Below are 15,112 nucleotides of genomic sequence, written 5' to 3'. Positions count from 1 at the left end.
TGCCACCTGGCAGAGGGCAAATAAAAAAGGGTTCCCTAAGCCTTGGTATGATTCAACCTCATAAATTTGCAGATCAACAGGAACCTGTCTGACCAGCTGTCTCAGTACAGCAGTTCCCGCCAGCTTCTCCACACCCACAGAGCAAGCACAGCCACCATCCCAGAGAGGGAAAGAGAAGGACTCTGGCAGTGCCTGGCCTCTCTGGTCTCTCGGGTGAAGCACAGTCAGGTTCTTCAGTTAGCGAAGCAGTGGGGTCTGAGTGTTCTCCTACCTCATCACAGGACAACCTGAAGATTCTCCACCAAGCAAGCAGTCGTGCTCTTTTAACCTTGCGTCCTGTTTCTGCCCAGGACCAGACAACAGCATGAACTACAGCATCAGCTACACTGCCAGGAAAACTTGTAGGCTGTCTAGTAGCTATGAGGATCCCTAGGAAAGAACAGATACACAAAGTCGGAATTCTGTGGGTCAGTTTATGACCATTCTGCCTGTTCTAAACAGATTTATTCCAAGATCTGCAGCTAAAGAATTTTCCTTATAACACCAAAACTTCCTACTTCTGAAGTTTTCAAATTTGGGACTGTGATAAAGACGGCAGACTGACACTGGATGAGCTTGGTACTCCTTTGCGTGTGGCAGTTGCTAGGGGACCAACAGTCTTGGCCAGACTCAATAGTGAATTGCAGCTAAAGGCCATCCTCTTACCTATAAAGCAATTCCTGTTAACTAGGGACATACCTATGCTTAAGCAATTCAGGGTTCAAAGCCAACTTGGAGACCCAAACTTAAGTTTACTGCTTAATTCAATATTAAAGTTTATGATTCTGATTTGCCCTATATATTTACCATTATATTTAGGTTTTATTTTTTAATTTTAACAATGAAAGGGTCAAGATGAAAAAAAAATCAAGGAAATACAATAAAATCCATGAAAATATCTAAGTAAAAATCAGGTGAGGGGGAGGCTCTGCTTTATAGGAAATGCAAGGGGCTAGGACACAATGGAGGGCGAGTCAGAGAATCATGGCGCAGTGCACAGTGGAGACTGGTTCAGGCGAGCACCGTGAATGGAGGCTAAATTTAGGAAGCAGGTGGAATTCTGCTGAGCAGGAGGGTGCTGGCATGATCTCAAGTTGTCTCTGCATAAATCACTTATTAATACCCAAGGAAAAAGCTAGTAAGTGGCCTGTTAGTGCCCCAGATGAAGGGACAGCTGACACGCGGCTCCCCAGGAGAAGTCCCGACAAAGACACCACTTCACTTGTGTGATGTTCCAGCCAAGGAAGCACAGGATGGTGAATCATCACACTAACCCCGAATGTGGAATATTCTGTTCAAAAGGGGTGGAGGAGGGCTCCATTCCTTAGAAATGTCAATGTCAAGACAAAACTGGAGAAAGGCAGAGGAACAGCTCTAGACTCAAGGAGGTAAAGAGACATGACAAAGAATGTGATGCAGACCCCAGACAGATCCTGCACTGGGGGAAGGCGGTGCACAGGACGTGCCTGGATCAGCTGCACAGACTGGAATATCAGTAGTAGCTTAGACAAAAATGTTACACCAACACTGAACTTACTCAGATTCAAAATGATGGCAGTAAAGCATCAAGTGATTTTATTATTATTATTATTATTATTTTATTTATTTATTTATTTTGACAGGCAGAGTGGACAGTGAGAGAGAGAGACAGAGAGAAAGGTCTTCCTTTCGCTGTTGGTTCACCCTCCAATGACCGCCGTGGCCGGTGCACTGCGGCCAGTGCACCGCGCTGATCTGATGGCAGGAGCCAGGTGCTTCTCCTAGTCTCCCATGGGGTGCAGGGCCCAAGGAGTTGGGCCATCCTCCACTGCACTCCCTGGCCACAGCAGAGAGCTGGCCTGGAAGAGGGGCAACCGGGACAGAATCCGGCACCCCGACTGGGACTAGAACCTGGTGTGCTGGCGCTGCAAGGCGGAGGATTAGCCTAGTGAGCCGCGGCACCAGCAAGCATCAAGTGATTTTTAAGGAGCTATGGAAGAGAATATTCCTGTTCCTATCCCTGAAATATTTAGGGCTATAGATCCACGGAAAGTGCAGCTTACTTTCACAGAACTGAGTGAAAGACAAAGGGAGAGGCTGAGTGCCTCTGACAACGCCAGGGGCACCAATGCTGACAACAGGTGAGTCTGTGCAAAAACCAAGTACAAGTCCTGCTGTTCTTCCTACGACTTCTCTTTGCTAGTTTAACTCTGACAGTTTGAAAGCTCAAGGAATCCAAGGCAAAATTTTACTTCCAGTGCCAACCCCCTCTACACCCCAGAAACCACTTTCTTTAATTCTTGTGTTTACCTCCAAAGTTTTTTTTTTTTTTTTTTGCACATGAAAGCAAACATAGATATTTATGCTCGGGGCCGGCACCATGGCTCACTTGGTTAATCCTCCATCTGCAGTGCCAGCATCCCATATGGGTGCTGGGTTCTGCTCCTGGTTGCTCCTCTTCCAGTCCAGCTCTCTGCTGTGGCCCGGGAAGGCAGTGGAGTATGGCCCAAGTGCTTGGACCGCTGCACCCACATGGGAAACCAGGAGGAAGCACTTGGCTCCTGGCTTCGGATCAGCGCAGCTCCAGCTATGGTGGTCATTTGGGGAGTGAACCAATGGAAGAAAGGCCTTTCTCTCTGTCTCTCTATCTCACTAACTCTGACAAATAAACAAAAAATAAAATAAAATGTAAAAAAAATAGATATTTATGCTCACATTACTTTTGCATGAACTCTTGATTTGTATCTTTCCTTCAGAAGTCTTTATTATTAGCATCATGTACAGGGATTTTGGTTTTTCCACTCCTGCTGAGTCATCCAGAACAAATGCCAAGTCGTGAAGACATCTTGTCCTCACCAGTACTGGAGGGTAAATGGCCGACCCGTCTTCTAGTTTGTCCTGGGAAGCACTGCACTTGCTTAAAGAGCTGATCCCTTGGCAAGGATGACGAGTCAGCTCCACTTGGGAGCAGATGGTCAGCTAAGAGCACAGACAGCTGACCCAAAGAAATCTGTCGACGGTGGAATCTTAACAGACAAGGCAGCCGCAGCTTGGAGTGGGAGGAAGAAGGTCTCTGTTAAGTCGCATCCTCTGGTGCTCTCCCAGGTATGGAATTCAGGCCAGAGAGGGGTGAACAGTGCCTCCGAGGCCCCTCGGACACCCTGACTCCGCAACTTCAAGGTGCCTATGGGATCCCAGTTGGAGTCCTTGCTTGTCCAGCAGGAGGGTCCCTGTGGAAACATGGAGTTGGGGAGCCACCGCTATTCCGCCAAGCACTGGCTCGGTGGAATGGGCAAGCAGATGGGCGAGCAGAGGTGACCAGAGGTTGAGGTCACTCACCACAGGTAACCAGCGAGAAAATGGTGGCTGAGTGGGAATCAGTCTGGTTTGTCAGGCTCCAGATTTCTGATAGCCTGGTCTCTTCCCTGGACTTGGGGTTGGGATTGGGGATGCTGAGTGGACCCTGACTCCTCCACTCTCCCTCCCACTGCCCCTATAACTGCCTGCTGTAGGTGCTGTCCTCATATGTATGTGTCAGGCCAGCATGACAGGACTATCTCAATACTTCTTTGTACACCAAATTTATGACCCATATAACAAACCAAGGGCTATTAGGCAACAAATTTGAAACTTGGAGGGATGATACAACCATTTTGGAACACAGTTTATAATTTCCTTTAAAAAGAGATTTATTTCTATTTATTTGAAAGGCATAGTTACACAGAGAGGGAGAGAGACAGAGAAAGAGAGAAAGCGAGAGATCTTCCATCTGTTAGTTCACTCCCCAGATGGCTGTGTCAGAATAGTCAGGAGCCAGGAACTTCCTCTGGGTCTCCCACCTCGGTGACAGGGGCCCAAGTGTGAGGGCCATCTTCCAGGCCACTAGCAGGGAGCTGGATATGAAGTGTAGCATCTGGGACTTGAACCAGCACCCATATGGGATTCAGCATTGCAAGTGATAGCTTAACCCACTAAGCCACAAAACTGCCCACTCCTTTTGAAAAAAAATAGAGGGGGAGGGAGAGAGTAATAAGGGGAGAGGGAGAGAGAGATTCTTCCATGTGCTGGTTCATTCCGCAAATGGCTGCAATAGCCAAGGTCAAGCCAGGCTGAAGCCAGAAGCCCAGAACTCCATCCGGATCCCTCATGTGGGTGGCAGGGACAAGGAGCACTTGGGTCATCTTCTGCCGCTTTCCTAGGTGCATTAGCAGGAGGCTGGATCAGAAGTGGAGTACCTGGGCCTCAAACCAGTGCTCATATGGGATGCTGGTGATGCAGGCAGAAGGTTAACCCACTGCACCACAACTAAGGCCGCTGGAGCTTCTTCATGCATTAAACCGACACCTATCTGACCCAGACTTCCTACTCCTAGAGGCAGGGTACCAAACACAGAGAGGGAAAGACAGAGAGAAAGGGCTTCCATCCACTGGTTCACTCCCCAAATGGCTGCAATGGCCAGAACTGAGCCAATATGAAGCCAGGAGCCAGGAGTCTCCTCTAGCTCTCCCATGCAGGTGCAGGGGCCCAAGCACTTGGACCATCTTCTACTGCTTTCCCAGCTCATAGCAGAGAGCTGGATCAGAGGAGGAGCAGCCAGGACTCGAACCAATGTCCATATGGGATGCTGGCAATTCAGGCAGAAGATTAACCTACTACACCACAGTGCTGGCCCCAAATGACACACTTTTAAATATGTGATATTCATTGCATTTTAATTATGCCTCGTGGTGGCTGGTTTCATGTGTCAACCTGGCTAGGCTACCTTCTACAGCTCTTCAAGCCCATGCACCAATATAGGTGCCATAGCTGTGATCAGCCTCCGCAATCAGCTACCTTTGCAGAAAGGAGACTATCCTCGATGATCTAGCAGGCCTGGTCCACTCAGCTAATACCTGACTCTAGAGCTAGGATTTTCCTGAGGAAAAAACCTTCCACCCATGTGCTGCCCATTTAGCTTCTGCCCGCCTGATGGTTCACCTCGCCCTTCCTGACAGCCTGCCCTGCAGAGCTCAGACTGCCTGGTTAGCCCCTGCAGTTGCATAAGCCAATTTTTTACAATAAACATCTCTATTTGGATCTTCTTTCTCCTACGTCCTACCTGTTCTGTTTTGCTGGTAGAAGCCTGACTTATACTCATGAGAGTGGTTCCAGAAGACCAGAATCTTCAGGATGAACTTTCTGAATTGGTTCTGGGCTTTCCAGAATTGATTCTGTAATATGACTAGATTGAAGGCTACTAGTGACTATTTCCCATGGAAAAAAGAGCATCATGGGAAAATATTGCTGCTGGGTACTTCTAATCAAATCAAAAGGTAAGGTTCTGGGTGATTTGATTCTTTAGGACATAGTGTGGACTGAGCTTGGCTTGTTGTTTTCCCATTGATTTCCATTGATAGACAAAGTGGGAAAAGAGGAGGATGAACTCGGGGCTTCCAGGTGTCTACCTGAACTCTACATAAATGACCCAAAAGCTTCTGTGCCTGTCCTTGAAGAAATTCTGTCCCTAAAACTACAGGGCTGGGAGTCATGCAAACCAAACCCTGAGTGTCATCCTGTGAGTGACTGAATTATAATGCAACTTGGATTTGCAACTTTCAGGATATTCTCTGTTAAAACGTGGGCATCAGTGAGGCAGGAATGGAATCTTGAAAGCTGAAATGGGGATACATGGGAAGGTTCCAAAGAAACTGGGGTCACTAAATCCTTGAATTCTGCTGAGCCTTCTTTGTCAATAGAAGTAGCACCTTCACCTCCACCTGACCCACTAATTTCTAAGGTTGGGCATGCAATCGGTACCCCAGCATCAGATGGAAGTGGTAAATATGAAACCAGGCCTCCAGAGCCCTGAAGTTCAAGTAAGTTCACCAGGAGGCAGCCCACATACCCATGGCTCCTACACTCACTACACTGCCTTCCCTCTCCCAGCTGCATCTATAGGAGTTCCCTATGCCCAGTTAAATGCAAAAAAAGAACTTGTGTCTGATGGACAGATGGTTCTGCGTGATATACAGGCCCCACCCAACAGTTGTCAGCTGTAGCCTTCTTGGTGATCCTTGAATGGCAGTGGTGAAGGGAAATACTCCCAAGGGGCAGAGCTCTGAGCATTGCACCTGCTGGTTCATTTTGCTTGGAGAGAGAAATGGTTGCCTACACTCTTCATCGTGGTGTTTATAGATAGCCCCTGGGTTCAGTCCCACAAATTTCAGCAACTGCCCATTAAATTTGGTAGTTGGTTTTAGGAAGAAAATCTCAGTTTCCAGTTCCCAGTTCCAGGGACACCAAGGTAAAGGACTCACTGTCACTGCTGTGTTCATGCAGCTTGAACAATTCCATTTCCCACTTCTCCCAGCTAAAAGAGGAAGGGTGCCTGGCTACTTTTCACTTCCACTTGCTGAGGATTGAAGACTCATGCTCAATGTCTCTACCGAGGTTTTGTTTTGCTTTGTTTTGTTTTCTTTTGTTCGTTTGTTTTCCTTTTGCTGCAGCTTTAGAAGAACCATTTGGATGGATATCTGTATCCCTATCTATTTTTTACAATAAAAAAAGCCATATTTCTGTCTAACGTTACACAGCTATCCTGCTCACAACCAAAACTGTGCTTCCCTTTTCCCTGGAGCAGGTTGCAAAGTTCTTGGTCGATGATGGTCACTTTTTATTTGATACCCCGTAACTTAAATACTATCACACAATGGTAATTACTACTAGTGTTTCTTAGGTTAGATGACAAGGGCATAAAGAGTAAAACTGACAGAATGCTTTGCTTGATACATATCCATCTATATAAACACCTGACAAAACCAGGACACAACGTTCACACTGATTCCAGTCCTCGTTGGTGCGTCTGGTCAACAGATGGTGTAGGTAGCGCCCTTCTTCCACGAGCAATATCATATGCCCTTTGCCCCAGGCAAGCACCTCAGCTGGTCATGGTTCTTTGCTTAGTGGATGATTCCAATCTCATTCCTGAAACCTCAGACATTGGCAGTTCTGCCTATATTGGGTTTTAGTTTTCCAATGATTTTAATCACAGAACATAGTAGTACTAAGAGGTGTCCTAACAGGTCTCCTTAATTCAAAATATATGTTGCTGGGGCCGGCATTGTGGCGCAGCGGGTTAACGCCCTGCCCTGAAGTGCTGGCATCCCATATGGGCGCCAGTTTGAGACCCGGCTGCTCCTCTTCTCATCCAGCTCTCTGCTATGACCTGGGAAAGCAGTAGAAGATGGCCCAAGCCCTTGGGTCCCTGCACCCGTGTGGGAGACCTGGAAGAAGCTCCTGGTTCCTGGCTTCGGATCGGCGCAGCTCCAGCCATTGCGGCCATCTGGGAAGTGAACCAGCAGATGGAAGCCCTCTCTCTCTGCCTCTCTGTAACTCTACCTTTCCAATAAATAAATAAATCTTTAAAAAAATATATATGTTGCCATGGCTCCCCTTCATACTAGCTGCACAACTTCATTTTGCTGATCAAGGTCAATCACTCCAATGAGTACCAGAACTCCGCTACTCACCTTCTGATTCCAAGGCAAGAGGAGCCCAGCTAGGCAAGTGGTGCTCTTAACTAGCAGTTCAGTGGAGCCAGTGTTGTGTCCCCCGACTGCAGCCTTCTTTCCTTTGGAGCTAAGAGTTCTAGAGGAAACCAGAGGAATAAATACTCCCGCCTCTTCCTCCCTTGACTCTCTCCCATCCAAACTCCTGATGGTATCTTCCGGTACCAGCCAAGAGGCAAGCGAGACTGTTGGTGCAGTCCTTACAGGCTGGCCCCAGAAGCCAGGCAGGTGGAGAAGGTGGAAGGTGGACCTGGAGGGACAAATGTAAGGCACTCAGCTCAGAGCTGTGGGCAATCGGTCCCTGTCCCACCCGCCCAGCCACATTCGATGCACGCTGCCCCTTGCCCACTGCACTCTGTGGTACACACTGTCCCCTCCACCTTGAATCTCCCCCCTCCCCAGTTCATTACTGCTCAACCTTGGCTGAAAACGCACTCTGCTAAACAAGTTAACCTCTTTGTTAATTGAAAGACAGACAGCAGTGGGGTGGGGGGACAGAGAGAGATCTCCCGCATTCGCTAATTCACTTCCCAAGTACGAACAACAGCCAAGGTCGGGCCAGGCTGAAGCCAAGGGCCTGGAACCGAAGACCAGATCTGCCATGTGTGTGACAGGGACTCAACTACCTGACCCATCATCTGCTGCCTCGCAGGATGTGCACCAGCAGGAGCCGGAATGGAAACCACAGCCTGGGCTTGGCCCCAGGCACTGTGACACAGGATCCTAGTATCCCACCGGTGGCTTAACCACCGAGCCAAAAGCCCAAGCCAGTAACCAACACTCAGGAGCGCTTACCACAGGCCAGGCACCATGGCATTATTTGTTAGACTGTTCTAGACTACAGCCTCCTTGAGGCCAGGGACCACGTTTCTGTCACTGCTCTCTTTCTCCAGAGCTGAGAACAGTGTCTGCACACACCTGGAACTCAACACACGTGCACGGAATAAAAGCCCCCATGCTGAGCCTTGCAAGTGTTCCCCAGAGCTCTCGCACTGTGGGAGACTGAACACGGCAGCAGATTCTTTACCGCTCTTCCCACGGAGACACACAGTCTAATTTCACGCTTCTGGAATTGGCCCTGGTCTCACCAATAGGACATGGCAAGAGTGACTTCCTTGGCCTCTAGGTCATAAGAAGCCTGGCATCTTCCACCTGGGTGTCCTGCAGAATCCTTGCTCGGGGCTCGGCACTACTGCTTCTAAAGTCCAACCCCACCAGGCCACCATGCTGGTGAGGCCGTGTGCATGGGTGGGGGATGGCTCCAGCTGAGTCCAACTCTCCAGCCTGCTCAATGGAGGGCCAGATATATAAGGGAAACTTGGACCAGCCCACCTACCAGCTCGACAGCACCAAGGGACGTGCACTTGTACCATACAAAACAGCTATGCAGGCAAGCTGTGCCCGAATTCCCCAGGCACCCAATCAGAAGAAAGAATCTTCTTATAAGCCAGGGCGCTTTGTCACACATCTGTCCTAAGTGATTTCGGCTGGGGAAAGCCCCATCTGCTTTCCAGCTTCCCCGTCACCCACCCCACACTCGCAGGTTCCTCTGAGGACTGTCCCCACCGAGATTCCTGCTGACTCTGCTGCAAGGCCCCATTGCTGTGGCTTTAAGAGCAGGGCCTTCTTCAGCCTGGCTTCCCTCCCAGCACTGCCAGGGAATCCCCCACAAGCAGGCCTGGCCTCTCCCTCCCCCCCCCCCCCCCCAGCACAGCTCTGATGGCTGAGTTGTTCTGGGCCACCTGCCAGATCCCCCAGCACCTCCCCCCCCAGTGTCTGCACAGCAAAATCCCCACTCGTGGGCAGAGGCCCTTCCCTGCAGAGCTGGCCCAGGTCAGTTTGCTCTGGTCAGCAGACCACGGTTAGATGACAGGCAAGCCGGGCCCTGGGAAATGCGGGCGGCTGCTGGGGCTGCCCCAGCTCCACCGCGGCCCTGGGCTCTGGGTCAGACTTGTCTGCAGCACAGCAAACCCCTGCTGGAATCGCTGGGACTTGTCTGCCGGGAACACCGGAGCAGAGGACGGAGTCCTGGTGATGTGCTCTCAAAGTGTGCGGAGTTCCGAGTGGAGCCGTCTGAATGCTTCGGAGACTAAACAGGTATTTGGAAATGTTGATGCCTCTGCCTGCTCCAGGGAATCAGAGCATCTGGGGCTGTCCCTGGGGTCTGGGTCATTACCAGCTCATCCTGCGAAGGAGCTGTCTTCACGCCACTGCCTCTCAAGCACACAGGGCTGGGCGGGAGTCAGGGGGTGGTGGCCATGACACTCTTCCTGGGACAGCGAGCAAGAGCAGGTGCAGGGTGTGCCTGCGATGCCATGAGACAGGCACGTGGGGTCACGCCACAGCCAACCAGGGACATACTCCCTGATGCTCTTGGGCGCAGCGACCTTGTCTTAGCAGGAAGTTGGTGGACTTTACTACGGGGCTCAAGACAAACCCAATTTCCCAGCTCCCCCCACCCCGGGCCTAGAGAACCAGTAGCTGGGTGGGCGGGGGGAGGGCTCTGCGTTTGTAGCAAGTGTCAGGTGGTTCGGCAGGAGGAAGAAGCCAGGCTCCGGAGTTAGACCACAGGGGTCCAGACCCCGATTCCAGCAGGATTCAGTACCCATGCAATGCTGGTGCTTTGGTCTCCTCCTCTTCATTGCACACGATCACAGCTCCAACCTCTGCAATTATGCGAGGATTCAATCATCACCAGGAGTAAAATATCTCAGGCACGGCGTGAGTGCTCAGCCCGTGGCAGCCCCCCCCCCCCCCCGATGAGGGCAGCGGGTGAGCTGCAGGAAGCTGTGGGCCCCTGCACAGTCAGATCTCCATGCAGGGTTGCTGAATGGAGGACAAGGGGGCACCACATTCAGCCACGCCGCAGCCGCCGCAGGTACAACCACGCCAGGAACATTCCCGTTCCCAGCTGGGCCTGGCCTCACTCTGGGTGTCGGGTTACTCCAAGAGGCATGAGTGAGGCCTCTGCCTTTGAGATGCTCACAGGTGTGGATATGGGTGATGAAGGAGCAATGTGGTAGGTGCTCTGTGAGAGGCAGGCTCTGAACACACCAGCCTCGGAGAAGCAGGGCAGGCTTCCTGGAGGAGGTGTCACCAAAGGGCGATCAGAAGGATGAGGAGGGCTATCCCCCAAAAGGGGGTTGAGTGCCAGACGTAGGGGAACCCTGAGGCATTAGCACGCATGCTGGGCCCTGAAGTGGTCCGGAAAGGGTGAGGTGCACAGTGTAGGAGACAGGAGGGTAGGGTTTGAGACTGAAGAGTGAGCGGCACCGCCTGGTTGTCTTGAACTGGGCTGGGATGAACTGAGCCCTGTGCCTTGAGCTCTGGCCGGCTCCTCTCGCCTGCCACACCTCCTACAAGGCCACCGTCCACGTTGCTGCATGACACTCCTCCCTGCACCTGTCAGGAACACACGGATGTGCAGTCACAGAGGCCCAGATCCCCACCAGAGGAAACAGGACCACTCTGAACTGGAGGACCGGGACCTGACTTGGGGAAAACTTCCTGGAGGAGATGGTATGGGTAAGTCTTGAAAGAGGAGCAGGTTGGGAGAGGAGGGAAGAGGAGGAAGAGCGTGGCATGGAAGGGCAGCACATGCCAGCATCAGGAAGCCTCAGGCTGCGTCCAGCGTGTTCTCATGCAGGCTCACGGTGGGGGCAGTGGAGGTGCTGGGGGCTGAGGCAGGAGAGGGGGGCGAAGCCCAGCTAAGGAGGCGGAGATCCATCCTGGACGCAGGAGGAGCAGAGGTGATCGGTGGGCGCACCGGGGGCTGCTGGCTGCAAGTACTGGAGTGCAGGGCTCAGGTGGCGTGTGTGGTGAGGTGCTGCTCACTTCTCTTTGGAAGGCGATTCTGGGATTGATGCAGCAACGTGGCACCGTCCACAAGAACTAAGGCTCCCGCACCAGTCTCGGCACCTCCGTGGTGTCATTCCTCATGACAGCAAGGTGGCTGCTGTGCCTCCAGGCTCTGCGGCTATGTTACAGCATCCACAGCAGGAAACGCAAGGAGACATTTGGTTACCATGACTGTGAGAAGCCACCAACATCCAGTGGGTAGAGGTCAGAGAGGCTGCTGCAGGGAGCAAGTCCTTACAAAGGAGCATTCCCGAAACGTCAACAGCCCCGAGGAGAGAAGCCCTGGTCTCAGCTGACTGGGTGCCCTCAGCCCCATCTGGAGCTTGGGCACCAAGGATCCAGTCTCACGGTTCAGCTGCCGTGGAAGCCCAGACACGCCAGGATCCCGGAGGCGCTGCAAAGCCACAACCACGTGATGTTCCAGGGAAGTTCGAATGTGAAAAATGCAGCGTGGAGGCCATCAGAGGTCTCGGATGGGCGGGGGAAGACTTTCCACACAGCCGTGTGCTCCTGTTCGTCTGCGAGCACAGACGCGAGCCAGGTCTGCGGTTCCCAGCACACCCCCTCCGGGAAGCACAGGCTGCCTCGTGCCGACCAGATGCCGGGGGGCTTTGCAGGACGTGGCTTCCGGTCTTTCTCCTGCTGCCTCTGCAGATTTCCGTTGCACTGCTGTAGTCATGTAGGCTCTTGTCTATTTCTTTCTGTGAGTTTTTCAAGGCATCGCTAGTTTGCGGGTCTTGTTAAGAGGGGGCGTGCTGGTGGGAAGTGGGCAGGAAGCTGAGAAGCCAGCACTGCCAATTTACCGTAAATGCAGCTTGAATACAACCACACCGGACCTTGGAACCTGGTCTCTGGCACTTCCGCCGGGGGTTTCTGGTTTGGCCTCGTTCTCTGAGACACGAAGTTGGCCCTCATCATTTTCTCGCCCCAGACAGCTTCCTTTTCCTGTTTCTGGTTTACCTGGTATCAACCCTGAGCCTTATTGTCTAGAAATGTGAGTTTGAGCTCCGCTGGGTGGGTGTGGGTACAAGCACACCAACGGTGTGTGAGCTCACGCGTGTGTGCATGGATGGTGTCATCTGTCTATTCTGTTCACCCAGGTTGGCGGGGCACGTTCTGGGCCCTTTAGTAGTGAGGACGTGGTTCTCCTTCCAGCACACTCACACTGGGAAACCAACAGCTGACAAGGAGAAGAAGTTCTGCTCCAAGGGAAAACAACAGACTTTAAGTGATCCAAGGGTCAACAGTATCTAAAGGGGGAAAAAATAAACTGGAGTGAAAATGCAAACACAACACAGCAGACTTTGTTACCATAGTGCTACAGGGAAATGCATGGCAGTGTGTGCCCACGTTAGGAAAGACCAACTGTTCACATGATTTATGTCTTCTTCTAAGAACCCAGAAAGAGTAAAATAAACCCCAAGAAAGTAGAAGAAAGGAAAAAATTAAAAGGGTAGAATTAAAAAAAAATTGAAAACGGGGTGGGGGGGCGACGCTATGGCATAGTGGGTTAAAGATCCAGCCTGCAGTGCCAGCTACCCATATAGGCATCAGTTCAAGTCCTGGCTGCTCCACTTCCCATCCAGCACTCTGCTATGGCCTGGGAAAGCAGCAGAGGGTGGCCCAGGTCCTTGGGCCCCTGCACCTGCATAGGAGACCTGGAAGAAGCTCCTGGCTCCTGGCTTCAGATTGGCTCAGTTCTGGTCATTGTAGCTATTTGGGGAGTGAACCAGCAGATGGAAGACCTCTCTCTTTCTCTGTCTCTACCTATCTCTGTAACTCTTCCAAATAAATAAAAATACATCTTAAAGTAATAAAACATAAAAACAATGGAGAAATGAAACATTTATGAAATCCATGCACACTAGGCATCTTCAAAAAGTTCTTGGAAAATGTGTATTATGGAAGAACTATGCGTGGATTCCAAAACATTTTTGCACCCACCAAAATAAGCTTACCTTTTAACTCTATTTTCCATGAACTTTTTGAAGTATCCCTGTATTACACTGAAACTAAAACTAGAGATAACAGAAAAAGTAAATAACTGCAGAGTAATATGAATGTAGTTGAAAAATTCTTAACAAAATATTAAATGTGGGGCTTATTCCAGAGACGCAAGCCTGGTTCAACCCTTAAGGCGAGCCAAGGTGATCAGCTGTACGGAAAGGCTAAAGAAGAAAACCGTCTGATATTATTCACTGGCACAGAGAAGGCATTTGAAAAAACACCCATTATAAACATTTCAGAAAAACTAGAGGTAGGGAGACTTTACCAAAACCCCACAGCCTATCACCCACACCGTGAAAGCCTGTTTCTGCCCAGGAATGGGAACAAGGACAAGCCGGCTGCTCTCCCCACTGACTCCACAAGCACCGGAAGGCCTCGCCAGAACAGCAGGGCAAGAAAGGAAATCAAGGGTGTATGGATCAGAGAGGAAGGAATAACTTGGTTGCCATGTGCTGATGCCATGACGGTTTATATGGAAAATGCTCACGAAGCTCCAAAGACAAAGGGAAGCAACACCACTACCAACTCCTAGCATAGCAGCTGAGTTCAGCCAAGTCGCCAGATCTAAGAAGACAACTGTATTTCTTTCTTTTCTTCTTTTTTTTTTTTTTGACAGGCAGAGTGGACAGTGAGAGAGAGAGACAGAGAGAAAGGTCTTCCTTTGCCGTTGGTTCACCCTCCAATGGCCGCCGCGGCCGGCACGCTGCAGCTGGCGCACCGCGCTGATCTGATGGCAGGAGCCAGGAGCCAGGTGCTTTTCCTGGTCTCCCATGGGGTGCAGGGCCCAAGCACCTGGGCCATCCTCCACTGCACTCCCTGGCCACAGCAGAGAGCTGGCCTGGAAGAGGGGTAACCGGGACAGAATCCGGCGCCCTGACCGGGACTAGAACCCGGTGTGCCGGCGCCGCTAGGCGGAGGATTAGCCTAGTGAGCCGCGGCGCCGGCAACAACTGTATTTCTATAGATTATCAACAAACACAGCAAGTCCAAGTTAAGGTACCGTATCACTTACAATCTCTCTTGAAAAGAGATTATGAATGAATCAAAAGGACATGTACAAAACATACATACTGAAAACCATAAAAAGTTGCTGAAATAAATCGAAGAAGATATACAGAAGTAAGTGGATCTACATAGGGTGTTCCTCTGTTGTAAGACTCATCATAGAAAAAAGGTCACCTTTTCCCCAAATAACATATACAAATCATGCAATTCCTATCAAAATCTTCCACTATTTTTCATAGTTAAAGATGAGCTTATCTGAAAGTTTACATGGGCAGGCAAGGGAACCTGAGCAGCCGAAACACTTTGAAGAAGGAGAACGCGTCTCTCTGGTTCAGTCTGAATCCGGAGGCTCCAGAGCCAGGAAAAAAGAAGAATGTAACTCAGACTGAGGCTGAAGGCTGGAGAAGCCGAACTTGTGATGGCCAAGAGCAGGAGAAGATGGTGTTCCAGCTCCAAGAGACGGAGAGGAAGGTGGGGAGGGGGAGGGGGAGGGGGAGGGGAGGGTATTCACCTTCCCTCTGTCCTCCTGTCCTGTCTGGCCCCTCAGCCATGTGGACTCTGCCCAGCCACATCAGGGCGAGGGCACACCTTCCTTTCTTAGTCCTTAGGGCCAAAGGCTGATGTCTTCCGGGAACACCCTCGCAGCTATTCTCAGAAACGATGCTCTCCCGGGGTCT

The 15,112-nt window shown here is 50.9% G+C and overlaps 2 long non-coding RNA genes across 3 annotated transcripts; both read left to right on the top strand.

The window, feature by feature from the left end:
- Positions 1-2,966: 2,966 nt before the first annotated feature.
- LOC138843968 (uncharacterized) lies at positions 2,967-7,429 on the top strand. Its single transcript, XR_011379220.1, has 2 exons — positions 2,967-3,123; positions 7,209-7,429. It is a non-coding gene; the product is annotated as an uncharacterized lncRNA (long non-coding RNA).
- Positions 7,430-9,363: 1,934 nt separating this feature from the next.
- Positions 9,364-12,711, top strand: LOC127492341 (uncharacterized). 2 transcript variants are annotated; one of them, XR_011379219.1, is made up of 3 exons: positions 9,364-9,662; positions 10,975-11,090; positions 12,524-12,711. It is a non-coding gene; the product is annotated as an uncharacterized lncRNA (long non-coding RNA). The 2 variants fall into 2 exon arrangements; XR_007921578.2 differs by having other exon boundaries at positions 9,366-9,662; positions 11,413-12,711.
- The last annotated feature ends 2,401 nt before the right edge of the window (positions 12,712-15,112 follow it).

This window comes from Oryctolagus cuniculus, chromosome 10 (assembly GCF_964237555.1).
Source record: "Oryctolagus cuniculus chromosome 10, mOryCun1.1, whole genome shotgun sequence".
Lineage (NCBI taxonomy): Eukaryota > Metazoa > Chordata > Mammalia > Lagomorpha > Leporidae > Oryctolagus > Oryctolagus cuniculus.
Note: the sequence above shows the minus strand (reverse complement) of the source record. Positions and strands in the feature narration are given on the sequence as shown.